Source organism: Eubalaena glacialis, chromosome X (assembly GCF_028564815.1).
Source record: "Eubalaena glacialis isolate mEubGla1 chromosome X, mEubGla1.1.hap2.+ XY, whole genome shotgun sequence".
NCBI classification, from domain to species: Eukaryota; Metazoa; Chordata; class Mammalia; order Artiodactyla; family Balaenidae; genus Eubalaena; species Eubalaena glacialis.
In genome coordinates, this window is record NC_083736.1 from 25,138,540 (window position 1) to 25,155,320 (window position 16,781).

At 49.5% G+C, this 16,781-nt stretch overlaps 1 pseudogene; it reads right to left on the reverse strand.

The window, feature by feature from the left end:
- Positions 1-425: 425 nt before the first annotated feature.
- LOC133081739 (melanoma-associated antigen B6-like) lies at positions 426-11,685 on the reverse strand (annotated as a pseudogene).
- Between the last annotated feature and the right edge of the window lie 5,096 nt (positions 11,686-16,781).

Sequence of the window (16,781 nt, forward strand, 5' to 3'; positions counted from 1 at the left end):
CTGACTCTTGGGAGTGCTCAGGGACGCGCCTTCTGCTGGCCTGCACCTCCCCTCTCACACAGCAGCCCTCCCTTCTCCGTGTGTGGCCAGAAGGAAGCGGCTGGCAACAGGGGAGGGGTTCTGAGGTGCCCTTGCGACGGGGAGGACGGTCCTCACCCTGACTCCTCCCGTGCCCTGGAAATCCCCCCTCTGCTGACCTGCGGCCAGCCCCTCAGAACAAGGCCCCCTCCTCCCTGAGTCTCCCGCGTCCGTCCGTCCGTCCGTCCGCGTTCGCACTGAGGGAGCCCCTCCGTCTTGAGACCTGCCCGGAGGCTCCCAGGCCGACGTCAGGGGCGGGGTACGTGTGGCCGCCATTCTGGAGTGTGGAGCCCCTCGGTCCCCACGAGGGTCCCGTCCTTCACTCCACAGGGCTTGGGGCGCTCCCTCTACTGAGCTGAGCCAGGGTCCACCAGCCTCAGAGCGAGGCCTTCCTTGCCCGAGACCCCGCGGGGGAAGCGGATGGACTTGGGGCCTAACGGCCAGGCCCGAGCCTCTTGGGCCGAGAGCAGGGGCGGGGTGGGCGGGGCCTGTGTGGCTGCCTCTTTTCGGAGGGAAGGGGGATTGGGGGTGTTGGAGGCGTGTCCCCGCACTTCTAACTGGGGTCACCTCACACCTTGACACCTGACGAGACGTGGGACTCCCCCCGCGGCTCACCTTCGCGGGACGGCAGCTCTCAAAAATGGCCTCGCCCCCACAGCGTGGTTAGGAGGACATCACTTCCGGTCATGCGCATCTGGGCTCCAGGAGGACCGCAGGGGCGGGGAGAGGCGGGTCTGGGCCGGGGCGGGGCCGACCCCGGCTGGGGCGGGGCGGGGCGGGGCGGGAGGTGCAGGGTGGTTCCTGGGGAGCTTCCCGCAGGACTGGCACGTGGGCCTTTTATTGACTCTTGGCAGGTCCTGGAACTTTTCCCTCTGCTGAGCTGAGTCAGCAGGCGTCACACCTTGGCTCTCATTTCTGTCGGCACCCCCAGCCGGAAGTATCTGGGGGCCTGAGCCTCACAGCCATGCCTGGGTCCCCCGAGACTGACAGTGAGGCCTCTTTGGGGCCCCCTGTTCTATGGTGGATGCTGCTCTCAATCCCCTCTCAGTGTCTTCTCTTGACTCCCTGTAGGTCCTGGGCTACCTCCCGTCTGCCGACCTGAGGCCAAGGCCTCGCATGAAAGACATCAGCTCCCTGAGACTGCTGGTGTGAAGTGCAGGCACATCTCATCTGGACACTTGTGCCTGGAGCCTCCCAGAGATGGCTGGTGCAGGTAAGATGAGCTGAGGGGAAAGGAGGCGAGACTCTCTTCTGGGGTTTGGAGCCCGTCAGGTCTCACTCAACGTCCTCACATTGACTGCTGGCAGGGCCTGCGATTCCATCCTTCTCTGGTATGAATCCATCCCTGTCCCCAACCACGCCCCACAGAATCCCAGAGGAGTTAGTGAAGGGGCTCCTTAGCCTGACAGTTCTCACTGTGGTCTCTCTTTGTTGCCATCAGGGGCATTGCCCAAAAGTTCAGAAATGAATTTCTGTCCTTTTGTACAACTACTGTGTTACTTGCTTTTCTATTTGAGTCCGTGTGTGATAGTCTATTAAGATGATCATTTAAAAAGGCCAGTTGTCATCCACTAACAAAGTTTCAGATGGTTATCTCACAGCCTGTGGACCATACTGCCACATCCAGCCCAATCTTTGGTGTCCCATGCTCCTGGCATGTGGGCTCTGAAATGCTGCCTCAGGTTCCTTCAGTGAAGCAGTAGAGATTCATGGTCCCAGAGCACAGTGGAAGAATCAAGGGCTCAAGTTTAAAGGCTTTTCTCTAATCAATCCTGTCATCTGCCTCTCTTGCAGGCTACAGACCTGTCTCGAATTCAGGGCATCCCCCTACCTGCCCACACTCAGGTTCTAGTTCAGCGGAGACTTATTGTCCCTCATGGATTATTTAGTTTTGTGTTTTTGCTTTTGTTAATGTTTTCTCTTTATTCCTTCTGTAATTTTTCCATGGTTGAATTTGGGTACAGGAAACAGTAGCCCATGTTTGATTGTCATCAGCTGCTATGGATAAGGTACTAAATCTGTAAATGAATTAAGGAAAATCGATGTTCTTACAATATCTGTGCCTCACGAATACACATAACATACTATTCTGGTTGAGACTTCTTTTTCCTAAGTCAGTCAGGAAATTCTTCTTGTTGCCTCCATGTAGATTATATACATTTTTGTATGGTTTCTTTCTAGGTATGTTTTTTATATTATTGCTTTAGTCTATGGTGTATTTTCTTTTTTTTTCCTTTTTTTTGATTTTTTTTAACATCTTTATTGGAGTAGAATTGCTTTACAATGGTGTGTTAGTTTCTGCTTTATAACAAAGTGAATCAGTTATACATATATCCCCATATCTCTTCCCTCTAGCATCTCCCTCCCTCCCACCCTCCCTATCCCACCCCTCTAGGTGGTCACAAAGCACCGAGCTGATCTCCCTGTGCTAAGCGACTGCTTCCCACTAGCTCTCTGTTTGACATTTGGTAGTGTATATATGTCCATGCCACTCTCTCACTTTGTCCCAGCTTACCCTTCCCCCTCCCCGTATCCTCAGGTCCATTCTCTAGTAGGTCTGCATCTTTATTCTCATCTTGCCCCTAGGTTCTTCATGACCATATTTTTTTTTTTCTTAGATTCCATATGTATGTGTTAGCATACGGTATTTGTTTTTCTCTTTCTGACTTACTTCACTCTGTATGAGAGACTCTAGGTCCATCCACCTCACTACAAATAACTCAATATGTAGGCTTTTTAAACTAGCTCCTTTTGCTAATCAATATACATTTAAGTTTCTCTATATCTGTTTGTGGTTTGAAATGTCATTTCTCTTCATGGCTGAATAGCATTCCACCATGTGGACTACCACAGTTTGTTTACCCATTCATCTGCTAAAGGTCATCTTGGTTGATTTCAGTTTTTGGCAACTATGAATTAGTGTACTCTTTTTTTTTTTTTTTTAATTTTATTTATTTATTTATTTATGGCTGTGTTGGGTCTTCGTTTCTGTGCGAGGGCTTTCTCTAGTTGTGGCAAGTGGGGGCCACTCTTCATCGCGGTGCACGGGCCTCTCATTATCGCGGCCTCTCTTGTGGCGGAGCACAGGCTCCAGACGCGCAGGCTCAGTAATTGTGGCTCACGGGACTAGTTGCTCCACGGCATGTGGGATCTTCCCAGACCAGGGCTCGAACCCGTGTGCCCTGCATTGGCAGGCAGATTCTCAACCACTGCACCACCAGGGAAGCCCCGAATTAGTGTACTCTTAACATTGGTTTGAAGGCTTTTGGATGGACGTGAGTTTTCAACGCTTTTGAGTAAATACCTAGGCGTTTAATTGCTAGATCATATGATAAGATTATGTTTAGCTTAAAAGAAACTTCCAGACAGTTTCCAGACAGTGTGTCTCTATCACTTTGCATTCCCTTTAGCACTGAATGAGAGTTCCTATTGGTCCACATCCTTGCCAGCATTTGGTATTGTCAGGTGTTTGTTTTTGTTTTAGCCATATTAATAGGTATCTCATTGTTGTTTAAATCCCAAACTCCCTGAAGACATGTGATGTTGATCGTCTTTTCGTATGCTATTTGCCATCTGTGTATATTTTTGGTGAGGCGTCTGTTCAGCTCTTTTCACCACTGTTAAATTGACGTTTTTGTTTTCTTATTGTTGACTTTTTTAAGAGTTCATTGTATATTTTTGATTCATGATTATTATCAGATATGTGTCTTACAATTATTTTTTCCCAGTCTGCGGCTTGTCTTTTCATTCTCTTAATAGTACCTTTTACAGAGTAGAAGTTTTTAATTTTAATGAAGTTCAGCTTATCATTTTTCTCTTTCATGGATTGTGCTTTTGGTGTTGTGTCTAAAATCTCGTTGCCAAACCCAAGATTTTCTCCTATATTTCCTTCTGTTTTTTTGTTTTGTTTTGTTTTGTTTTCCCACTCCGCATGGCAGGAAGGATCTTAGTTCCCTGACCAAGGATCAAACCCATGCCCCCTGCCGTGGAAGTGCAGTCTTAACCACTGGACCACGAGGGAAGGCCCGGGCTTTTTTTTAATTTTGAGTTTTCTATTTAGGTCTGTGATCCATTTTGAGTTAATTATTTTGAAACATGTAAAGTCTGTATCAACGTTCTTTTTTGTTGTATGCGGATGTCTAGTTGTCCCAGCACTGTGAGTTAAAAGACTCCTTTCTCTATTGAATTGCCTTTGCTCCTTTGTTAAAGATCAGTTGACTGTATGAGGGGTCTATTTCTAGGTTTTCTATTCTGTGCCTTGGTCTATTTGTCTCTTCTTTTGCTAATAGTATGTGGTCTTGATTATTGTAGCTTTAAAGTCCGTCTTGAAATCCAGTAATATCAGTTCTCTGACTTTGATCTTCTTCGGTATTGATTTGAGTTGGTTATTATGGATCTTTTCATTTTTTATATAAACTTTAGATTGTTTGTTGCCATCTACAAAATAACTTGCTGGAGTTTTGAGCAGAATTGTATTGAGTGTATAAATCAAGTTGGGAGTAACTGACATCTCAACAATCTTGCATCCTCCTATGCATGAACATGGAGTGTTTCTCTATTTATTTAGATCTTCTTTAATTTTTTTCAGTGATGTTTGCATTTCTCATATAAATCTTATACGTATATTTTTAAGAATTATTTATAATCAATCTTTTTTTGGTGCTAATGTAAATGGCATTAGGTTTTTCAATTGCAAATTCCATTTGTTTATTGGAAAACAATTGACTGTTGAGTATTAACCTTGGCTTATTAATACCAGGAGTTTTCTTGTTGTTGATTATTTGAGATTTCCTACATAGACAATTAGGTCATCTGTGAGCAAAAACAGCACTTACACTTGACTGCTCTCATCTGGAACCTCCTCTCTTTCTCACCCCTTGTTTTAACTTGTCATTTATTTAGGTCTTAGAGTGTGTCTCACCATCTTCTTGATATGGCGGCAGCTCCTAGGCTCTAAAGTTCTATCGACAGTGGCTCAGTCTTCTTTTTCTTACCATCCCCAGTTCTGCCATGGAGCCTTCCAAAGAGTAGATGCTCAATTAATGGTTGGGAAAAAGAGTGGCAACGATAAGGATGTCTACTTTATTATTGTTTAATTTCTCTCACAATCTTGAATAATCTAAGAAAACATCTTTCAGTTTTACAAAAAGAAGCACTAAAAGAATAAAACAAACCAAAAATGTACCACCATTTACTCTTTTTCTTTTCTTTTTTACTGGACCCACATTATTTTACTGCCGAGTCTATTCACAGTTCCATGGAAATCCCTCTTCCATTGCTGTGTTTTCTTGTTCGAGGTCATAAAAAAAATGGAAGGTTTCTAAATTTGTTTTATAAAATATCAAAACTTTGCCTTGTACCTGATAAAAGTAATGAATGTGTGATCCATACTGTCACCAGCAGAATGGCGATTTCCTTGGTTCTTGCCCTCCCAAAGAGGAAGAATTCAATCGAGAGGCGTAGAGCAGTTTTAAGTAGCAAGAGTTCAGTTAAGCAGAGCAAAAGTACACTCCCGAGAAAGCAGGAGAGCGGGCTGTCTGGAAACCAGAAGCAGCCCCGCAATGGGGTAGGGCCGTGTTTTGTAGAATGGTGGTCCCTCCCTGTGTCCTGTGTTATTTGACTGACAAATCGATTGACAGCTTTAGGTTATATAACTTTCCTGCTAGTATGCAGGCACTTACCCATAAGCACCCAAGCAGAACCCATGGGGTGGGGCGGGGAAGCAAAAGCCGCAATGCTAAGTTATTACAAATGAGGCATAATGAACCCTGGGTTACTTTGAGTCACCTTTTAGGTCTTGGTGCGCCTGCGTCAACCTGTGCTGGCAGTTTTGTCTTGCTTCGTCCTGGTACGGCTGGAAACCTAGCAGTGGTCCTTGACCACGAGAGGGAGGATCTCTGGGCATGCTCCAACCACCAGTGTCCAGGTAGGGGAGGGAAAGACGAACCGTCCAGGATGGGGCAGGCCCGCTCATCTGTGACTCGCTATCCTCATCTTGGCTCGCCCGGGCACCCTCTTCATATCCTGGGCATGAAACCCCTGCATCACGAGAGCTAGTGGCTGGGGCTCCCTGAGGCTCCTGGCGAGTGCCAGCAGCACGGGAGCTTGGGGGAGTACCCCGAGAAACAGAAGCGGGGGAGGAGGGCGACTCTTTTATCTCTGCTGCCGCCGCCTCCACCGCCGCCTCAGTGGCCTGGGCACCCTTGAGACTCTGTGTCTCCCCCCGGGCCTGGTGGCGTTTCTCGCGGGCACGGCACTTGCTCTTCCGGCCCCGAGGCACGATGACACAGGTCAGGGCCAGCAGGCGGGAGTGTGGGCAGGAAGGCAGGCAATGAGGGCAGCTGGGGGAGGGACAAGGAGATGCTGTGAGCACCTTCAGCGGGGAGATTCCTCCCTGGCTTTCACCAAGGCCGCCTCTGCAGGGTCCTTGAGGGCAGTGCTCGAGGACCCACAGGGCTCCTGTTCTCCTGCTCAGCCTGTCCCCTGAGACCCCTGCGGAGGACGGTAGAGTGAGCCTTGGGCTACAGGCTGCCAGCCTACCTGAGTGTCCCTGGGGTGACAGAAGGGGCTGCCAGTGGGACCTTCCGTGTTCTAGGGCGGGGAGTCTGCTCAGTTCATCTTCAGGATCTTTAGGTGGATGGCAGCCAGGGCCTGGGCTTCCTCCTCTCTGTTGCTCTGCAATTGACACCTCAGTGGTCCCGGGGACCCATGAGGAGGAAGTGAGGGGTGCCCCAGCTCACCGCCCTGACAGGGGGGAAACACAGTGCTGACAGCTCTGTGGAGTCCTTTCTATCCTGGGATCACTGGGTCCTCAGTCCCTATTCAGTGCTCTCAGTTGGCTTCATGTAGGGCCTGGGACCCACCCTTCTGCCCTCTAATGGCTTTACCTTCAGGCTAAGGATCTCATCTCCCTTAGACCTGATGTAAAGGAGCCTCGGCCCGACTGCCCTGTCCTGAGCCTTCAAGTGCTGAAAGCAGGGGCAAGGCTAGACTCTTTGTCGTCCCCACAGCTCAGGGGGCGGGGCATGTTCCCCTTAGTCGTCACTCAGCGTTCTCAGTTTGACTCCTGGGAAGGCCTGTGGCTCCTCTCTCTTTACCTGAGGACATGTGCTCGTAGAAAGGCCCACAGCTCTCTGAGACCCAACAGAAGAAAGTGAGGGTAGCCTGATTTCCCACATCTACCTGTGGTCTCTGAAGGCAGAAAGCTGTGGCAGGCAAATCCAGGCCTTATTATGGTTGGCCGCACCAGTCCTCGCTCAGGCTCCTCCGTTTGACTCCTGGGAAGACCTATAATTTCTCGCTCTCTTCACCTATTAACTGTCCTCACTTCTCTGTCACCCTGGGAGGAGTTAAGGGTTGCCTCTGCTCGGCCTGACATCTATCCAGGCGTCTCCCAGGACTGACAGCAGGGGAGAGATGATGTGCTGCCCCCATTGTTATGGTTTTCATGCTCCACTCCAGCCTTCGGTCCTCACCCCAACTCCTAGCACAACCTGGAAATTTCCCCTATGCTGAGTCAGCCAGCCTCAGAGCAAAGTCCTCACCAGCCTGAGTCCCCAGAAGTAGAAGTCACAGTAGGCCACATGTAGCCACAGCTCTTTCTGAGGGGCTTCTGAGGACTAACAGCAGAGGGCAAGATTCTCCGGGCTCCACTCTTCTGGGGTTTGTGACCTCAATAGTCCTCACTCTGTCAGGATCTGGGACTCTTCCCTCTACTGACCTGAGTCCTCCAGAGCTGGAAGCAAGTGGGTGACACATCGAACTACCCCTGCCTGGGGCTTCCCAGGGCCGAAAGGGCGGTGGGGCTATGTGTTCCTCTCTCTCTTCGGTCGGGCGTTCCCCTTGGTCCTCACTGAGAGTCCTTACACTGACTCTTCCCGTGACCTAGAGAGGCCTGTCCTCTCATACTACAGCCTTTAATTCCCTGAGACCACCTGGGAGGATGTGAGGGTTGCCTCACGTGGGCATGACTGCCTGTGGTCACTCATGGCCGACAGTAAGGGAGGGATTCTGTGGCGTCCCCACTTTTATGATTTGGGTGGTTCCCTCAGTCCTCATGGTCCTCTGCTTGACTCTTGGCAGGACCTGGAATTCCTCCCTGTGCTAACGTGAGGCTGGCCCCTGAGACCAAGTGCCTCATCTACCTGAGACGCTCTAAAAGGAAACGTGTGGGGCGCATCATGCCAACATTCCTGGATTTGCCGAGGGGAGGTATCCAGTGGCAGGGCTCTGTTCTAGGTGGAGTCCCTTTATCCTCATTTAGAGTCACTAGATTTCCAGTCTCTACCGAGTGAGGCTGTTCCCAATAGACCAAGGCCCTCGCCTCCCTGAGACCACTCCCAGTGGAAAGAGGGGGCACGGCAGCCAGAAAGCTTTGTCCTGGGCCACCTGGGGCTGACATCAGGGGTGGGACTCTGCATTCTCCTCTGTTCTGGAGTGAGTGGTCTCCTTGCTCCTCATTCAGGGTCCTCATCGTGATGCCTGACCAGACCCAGGACTCTACCCTCCGCTCCCCTGAAGCTGTGCTCCTAAGAACAAAGGCATTACCTTCTTGGAAATTCTGAATTGGAAGTCAGGATGAACCAGATCTGTCCAAAGCTGTTGGGGTCTTCTGAGGAGCAGGATTTTACAAGGCCCCACTCTTCTGGAGTCAGTGGCCCCTCAGTCCTAACTCAGGTTTCTTACCTTGACTTCAGGTAGCATATGGGACTCCAGCCTCCCTACTGACTGTCTGTCTGCCAGCCTCAGGCCAAGGCTTTCACCTTCCTGAGACGCCAGAAGGGGAGGTAAGAGACCTATTCCCTGGCTACCCCTGCCGGGGGCCGCTGGGTGTTCCCCTTTGTTATGGGGAGTCCACTCATCAGCACCCAGTGTCCTCACCCTGAATCAAATTAAGGCCCGTTAGGATCTCCTACTTGGGCAGGATTGGAGATGGTGCCACAAGACCAAGGAACTCACCTCCCTGAGAACCTCTCCACCCTTGCCCCGGAGGAAAAGAAGGGGTACCTTCAGACAGACAGCTCTGCCCATGGCCACACAAGGGAGAAAGCAGGGTATACTTTGTGGGGCCCCCTTCTCTTCTAAGGTCCTCACCTTGAATAACTATCAGAGGCTCGGACTCCTCACTCCACTGACCTGAGGACACAGCTCTTAAACCAAGGCTTTTATGTCCCTGAGAAACTTGAAGAGTAAATGAGGAGATGCTGATCTTTTCAGGTTATCTGGCATTGCATATGTAGAAGACCCCATTGTCACCGAATATTTTTTTTTTATTCATACCATTCACTTATTCAGCGTTACTATTACTGTGTTCCAAAACAGTGCTTTGGGAACAGGGCCCCTTTTATCCCATGAGATACCTTTTGGAGTGGTGAGAAGAAAAATGAATTAAAAGACATAAGGTCTGGCTTAGGCTGGGAGGAGTGGAAGAGTGTAGGCTCTAGACTATTCCCGACCAGGGGACTAGACCCAGCAAGGTCACTTAATCAGTCTTGTGAACTTGAGAAATTTGCAAGTTATTCACCTATAAAGGGAGTCTGCTAAATCCTATCCTGCATGAATGTTGGAATGTTATGTACTACATATAAAGCAGTGGCATACTCATTAAGAAATATTGGGTTTTTGATGAATGGCAGTTATGATGTGATTATTATGAACCCCCAAAATACCACCCTCCCATCAGAGTTTATTTTTAATCCAGTAGGTAGCAGAGAATATGCAGTGCACTAGGACAAAAGAAACAAATACTCACAAATGAGAAAGTTTAAAAGAAATAAGGCAAACCACGAATTAAATACCTTTTACTCTATGTTTTCTCCATTTTTTCTTTCTAAATATCTTCTGTGGTCGTCTTTCACGTTTCCATGAAAATCTCTATTGCAGTGCCATGTTTTCTACTTGTGGATCATACAGAAAATATAGATGGTTCGTGAATTCTTTTACATATACCCAAACTGTAACTTTAGAACTCTTTAAACAGCAATAAATATGCAAGCAGTGTCATGCACGAATTCATATTCTTAAGAAAACACACTATCTTTTACAAGAAAAAAACATTTGAAAAAACCTAAATAAATCAATAAATAATAAATAGAAGTTACTAGTTTAAAACAGGAAGGTAAATAAGATCTACACTTTGCTCCCTCCACCCCTACTACTCTGCACTCTTTAGGAGCTTGACTGCTCTCTTCCAAAACAAAGTGAACAAACTGCCCGCGGCCTCCCTCCCTAGATGTGGGAGGAGCTGCGGGGCCTTGGCCCTGGAAGTGCACTGCGCTGAGCAAGAGCTGCAGCCCTGGCCGCGGCTCTCACGCCTGCTCTCTCTTCCTCATCTTTCAGAGCCTCCTCATAGAGATCTGGGAAGGCACTGGGGACGGTACCAGTGACCTTGGCCACAAACTCCAGCACTTTCATCTTGCTGGTTTCAGCGTGGGCTCTCGGGCCCCACAGGAACTCATAGCGCGGAGGATCGCTGTTGGGCACCTGGCGGTACGTCAGGTACTTCTGCTGCACGAAATCTTCGCTGATGAGCCTCCTGGGCTCCCCAAAGATCAAGTGCCTCCTCCCAGCATACAAACCCACCGCATTGAGGAGTTCCCAGATCTCCTCCTCGGTGGCACGGTTGCCCTTCTTGAAGATCGTGCCCAGGAGAATCATCAGGAGACCGGACTTGGGCAGCCCCGACTCATCACTCGGACTTCCCTCGCTGGGGAGGGCCAGCTTGCTGATGAGGGCGTAGGAGTGACGGCTGGGGTCGACTTCCTTCAGCTCGAGGCCAAAGACCAGCTCCATGCGCTCAGAGGCTCTCCTGAGGATCTCGGGGAAGTGCTTCTTGTACTTCTTGTTGACAATCTTCAGCATTGCTGCCTGCGGGATGGGCTCCTTCATCTTGTACTTCTCCAGCAGGAACTGCACCAACATGCTGGCCTTCCTGGACAGAGGATCTCTGCAAGTGCTGTGAGTGCAAGGTGCTGCCTGGGAGGTACTTGCACTTGCCTCATCTTGGCTCGCCCGGGTACCCTCTTCATATCCTGGGCATGGAACCCCTGCATCACGACAGCTAGTGGCTGGGGCTCCCTGAGGCTCCTGGCAAGCGCCAGCAGCACGGGAGCTCGGGGGAGTACCCTGAGAAACAGAAGCGGGGGAGGAGGGCGACTCTTCTATCTCTGCTGCTGCCGCCGCCACCGCCGCCTCAGTGGCCTGGGCACCCTTGAGACTCTGAGTCTCCCCCCGGGTCTGGTGGCGTTTCTCGCGGGCACGGCGCTTGCTCTTCTGGCCCCGAGGCATGATGACACAGGTCAGGGCCAGCAGGCGGGAGTGTGGGCAGGAAGGCAGGCAATGAGGGCACCTGGGGGAGGGACAAGGAGATGCTGTGAGCACCTTCAGCGGGGAGATTCCTCCCTGGCTTTCACCAAGGCCGCCTCTGCAGGGTCCTTGAGGGCACTGCTCGAGGACCCACAGGGCTCCTGTTCTCCTGCTCAGCCTGTCCCCTGAGACCCCTGTGGAGGACGGTAGAGTGAGCCTTGGGGCACAGCCAGCCAGCCCTGCCTGGGCGGTACGGGGGTGCAGTGGGGGCTGGCAGGGGCGGTAGGTCCTCGCGGTTCCCATTCAGAGTCAGGATGACAGTTGCTGGCAAGACTCCCCCACCCCCCACCACCCCATCCCGTCTGCTGCTCTGAAGTTGACACCACCATCTTCCATGACACCCAGGAGGAGGAAAGGAGGGAGCGTTCAGCCCACCACCGAAGGGTCCTGGGACCCTCCCTTCTGCTGCCTGGTGATGGCCCCTTCAGAACAAAGCTCTAACCTCCCTTGGACCTGGCAGAGGAAATTACGGGCAGTCTCAGCCTGACAGTCCTTCCTTGGGAGTTTAAGGGTTGGCAGGAGCGGACAGGCCATATTCTCTCTCGTCCCTTCTCTTCGGGGTGGGTGGCTCCCTTAGTCCTCACTCGGGGTCCTCCCTGGACGGCCGGTGCAGCCTGGAGCTCCTCTCTTGCCCCGAGGGCCATCTGCTCGCACCAGTGCGGGCACCTCCTTGAGTCTCATTAGGAGGCAGTGAGGGTGACCACGCGGCCGCATGTGGCCGAGTTTTACCAAGCCTGCAGCGTGCGGCAGACAGGTCGAGGCCCTGTGGTTGGCGGCCCCACTGGTCCTCACTCAAGGGCTTGGGCTGACTCTTGGGAGTGCTCAGGGACGCGCCTTCTGCTGGCCTGCACCTCCCCTCTCACACAGCAGCCCTCCCTTCTCCGTGTGTGGCCAGAAGGAAGCGGCTGGCAACAGGGGAGGGGTTCTGAGGTGCCCTTGCGACGGGGAGGACGGTTCTCACCCTGACTCCTCCCGTGCCCTGGAAATCCTCCCTCTGCTGACCTGCGGCCAGCCCCCCAGAACAAGGCCCCCTCCTCCCTGAGTCTCCCGCGTCCGTCCGCCCGCCCGCCCGCGTTCGCACTGAGGGAGCCCCTCCGTCTTGAGACCTGCCCGGAGGCTCCCAGGCCGACGTCAGGGGCGGGGTCCGCGTGGCCGCCATTCTGGGGTGTGGAGCCCCTCGGTCCCCACGAGGGTCCCGTCCTTCACTCCACAGGGCCTGGGGCGCTCCCTCTACTGAGCTGAGCCAGGGTCCACCAGCCTCAGAGCGAGGCCTTCCTTGCCCGAGACCCCGCGGGGGAAGCGGATGGACTTGGGGCCTAACGGCCAGGCCCGAGCCTCTTGGGCCGAGAGCAGGGGCGGGGTGGGCGGGGCCTGTGTGGCCGCCTCTTTTCGGAGGGAAGGGGGATTGGGGGTGTTGGAGGCGTGTCCCCACACTTCTAACTGGGGTCACCTCACACCTTGACACCTGACGAGACGTGGGACTCCCCCCGCGGCTCACCCTCGCGGGACGGCAGCTCTCAAAAATGGCCTCACCCCCACAGCGCGGTTAGGAGGACGTCACTTCCGGTCATGCGCATCTGGGCTCCAGGAAGACAGCAGGGGCGGGGCGGACCCCAGCCGGGGCGGGGCGGGACGGGACGGGACGGGACGGGAGGTGCAGGGTGGTTCCTGGGGAGCTTCCCGCAGGACTGGCACGTGGGCCTTTCATTGACTCTTGGTAGGTCCTGGGACTTTTCCCTCTGCTGAGCTGAGTCAGCAGGCGTCACACCTTGGCTCTCATTTCTGTCGGCACCCCCAGCCGGAAGTATCTGGGGGCCTGAGCCTCACAGCCATGCCTGGGTCCCCCGAGACTGACAGTGAGGCCTCTTTGGGGCCCCCTGTTCTATGGTGGATGCTGCTCTCAATCCCCTCTCAGTGTCTTCTCTTGACTCCCTGTAGGTCCTGGGCTACCTCCCGTCTGCCGACCTGAGGCCAAGGCCTCGCATGAAAGACATCAGCTCCCTGAGACTGCTGGTGTGAAGTGCAGGCACATCTCATCTGGACACTTGTGCCTGGAGCCTCCCAGAGATGGCTGGTGCAGGTAAGATGAGCTGAGGGGAAAGGAGGCGAGACTCTCTTCTGGGGTTTGGAGCCCGTCAGGTCTCACTCAACGTCCTCACATTGACTGCTGGCAGGGCCTGCGATTCCATCCTTCTCTGGTATGAATCCATCCCTGTCCCCAACCACGCCCCACAGAATCCCAGAGGAGTTAGTGAAGGGGCTCCTTAGCCTGACAGTTCTCACTGTGGTCTCTCTTTGTTGCCATCAGGGGCATTGCCCAAAAGTTCAGAAATGAATTTCTGTCCTTTTGTACAACTACTGTGTTACTTGCTTTTCTCTTTGAGTCCGTGTGTGACAGTCTATAAAGATGATCATTTAAAAAGGCCAGTTGTCATCCACTAACAAAGTTTCAGATGGTTATCTCACAGCCTGTGGACCATACTGCCACATCCAGCCCAATCTTTGGTGTCCCATGCTCCTGGCATGTGGGCTCTGAAATGCTGCCTCAGGTTCCTTCAGTGAAGCAGTAGAGATTCATGGTCCCAGAGCACAGTGGAAGAATCAAGGGCTCAAGTTTAAAGGCTTTTCTCTAATCAATCCTGTCATCTGCCTCTCTTGCAGGCTACAGACCTGTCTCGAATTCAGGGCATCCCCCTACCTGCCCACACTCAGGTTCTAGTTCAACACAGACTTAGTCTCTCCCAGGGGGTTCTCATTTATGTTGTTTTGTTGTTGCTGGTATTGTTCTTTCATTCTCCCTCTTATAGTTTCTCCAGGATTAAGTTTAGTAAACAGCAGCCCAAGTCTGGTAGCCATCTTGGAAGCTACATATGAGGCAGTGTATTAGCATGCTCAGGTTGCTGTAACAAAATACCACAGGCTGGATGTCTTAACAACAGAAATTTATTTTCTCACAGTTCTAGAGGCTAGTAGTTCCCGATAGAGGTGCTGGCCGACTCAATTTCTGGTAAGAGCTCTCCTCCTGGCTTTTTGCTATGTCCTCACAGGGACTCTTCTCTGTAAATACGCAGAAAGAGAATGATATCTGGTGTCAGTTCCTCTTCCTCTAAGGACATCAGCCTTATTGGATTAGCGCCCCACCCTTATGACTTCATTTAACCTTAATAACCTCCCTAAAGACCCTGTCTCCAAATACAGTCACAGTGGTGGATTAGGGCTTCAGCATATGAATTTGCGGGGGGTGGGGAGGGCACAATTCAGTCCATACCACGTAGTAAATCTGTAAATAAGGAGAATTGGCATATTTACAATATTCTTTTCCCCATGAATAAACATAGTGTACTTCTTTATTTATTTGGGGTTTCTTTTTCTATCAGTACATTTTTATAGTTGTCTACAAAAAGATCATGTACATTTTTGTTAAGTTTCCTTTTAGGTAAGTTTTGCGTGTTGCTGCTGTTGTTATGGGAGTATTTTCTATTAATTATTCTAATTAGCTATTGATTTTGTGTGGCTAGGCTCCTGATTTTGGTATAGTAATCTTATATACAACAGCTTTTGGAGTCTCTTGTTCATTTGAGTATTTTGTGCACTGGTTCCTTGGGATTTTCTAATTAGAGGGTTATATTGTTGCCATTTATTATCTCTGTCTTTTCAATATTCCTTCCCCTTATTTATTTCAATATTCTTTTTCCTCTAGTTATGTATTCCAGTCCACTTTTAAACAGTAGATACAGTACCACAATATCTGTGTCTTTGTCCTGACTTTGATGGGAATGCTTCTAACATTTCACATTTATCTAAGTTTGCTGTAGATTTTAGGAAATGAAAATTCTCTTCAAATGTTATTTTACTAAAGGCTTTTTACCATGGTGTTGTTAAGTATTTTTTCAAAGGCTTTTTCTACACCCCTGGACATGATCAAATACATTTTATCCTCTAATCTATTAATATAGAGAAATTCCAGTTGACAGTTTTTTGTAATGTTATAATATCTTTGCATTTCTTGAAGTCAGCCTCTTTACTCACTGCTGTATTGGATATGCCATGAATTTATTTAGGATAGATGCCTCTATGTAAGTGAGCTTAGCTCAAGTGATTTTTTTTCTTGGGGTGTCATTGTTTGGTCTCTGTATGAAGGTCAGCACACCTAATAAAATGAGTTTAGCAATTTCTCATCAACAGATTACTGGAGAAAGAAAATGTGGTATAAAGATATGATATTTATAATGAACATTTTCACTAGAGAAATTATTAATGGTATACAACCGTACAGAGAAGAGTAAAATGAACCCAATATACCTGACACTCAGAATCAACAATCATCAATAGTTAGAGGTTAAACATAATAGTTAGTGGTAAATATTAATCCAGTTAGCATTTGTTAGGTTTTTACTTTACAGATTTTGAAATTTCTAGACAAGGAATTTAAATAAATTTGAGTACTATTTTAAGAACTCTAATAGGAAAAATAGACAACATGCAAGACTAAATAAGTAATGTTATTAGAGAGAAGGAAACTATAAGAAAGAATCAAAACTAAATGCTAGAAATCAAAAATACAGTAAGACAATTGAAAAAATACCTTTGACAGGCTCATTAGTAGATGTGACACATGTGAGGAAACAATCAGTAAATCTGAAGATAGGTGAATTGCACCTCCTCAATTGAATCAAAAAGAGAAACAAAGAAGAAAAAAATTAACAGAACACCCAAAAACCATGGGACAACATCAGAAGGTGTAATATACAGATAATTCCAATGCCAGACAGAGAAGAATGGGGGTAGAAATACATTTGAAACAATAGGCCAAGGACTTTCTAACATTAGTGACAGACACCAAAGCATAGATCCAGACAGCTCAGAGAACACCAAGATAAATACCAAAACAAACAAACTACACCTGGGCATGTCGTATTCACACTGCAGAAAACCAAAGGCAAAGACAACATTTTGAAGAAAGTTGGGGGCGGGAGAGACACGTCTCCTAAAGAGGAAGAAAAATAAAGATTATAGCAAACTCCTCATCAGAAAACATGCAAGCAAGAAGAGAGTGAAGTGGAATCCTTAAAATGTTGAAAGAAAAAGTATCAACTAGAATTCTGTATCCAACAAAATTTAAAAAAAAGAGAGAGAGAAGGGGAAATAAAGACTTTCTCAGTCAAACAAACAGACAAAAAAACCCTGAGTCAATTCATTGCCTCATAGGCCTCATAGTAGATCTACTGTGCAAGAAATGTTAAAATAAATTCATTATGTGGAAAGAAAATGATATAGGTCAGAAACTCGGATGAGTATAAAAAAGGAAAAGCATCAGAGAAGGAATAAATGGAGATAAA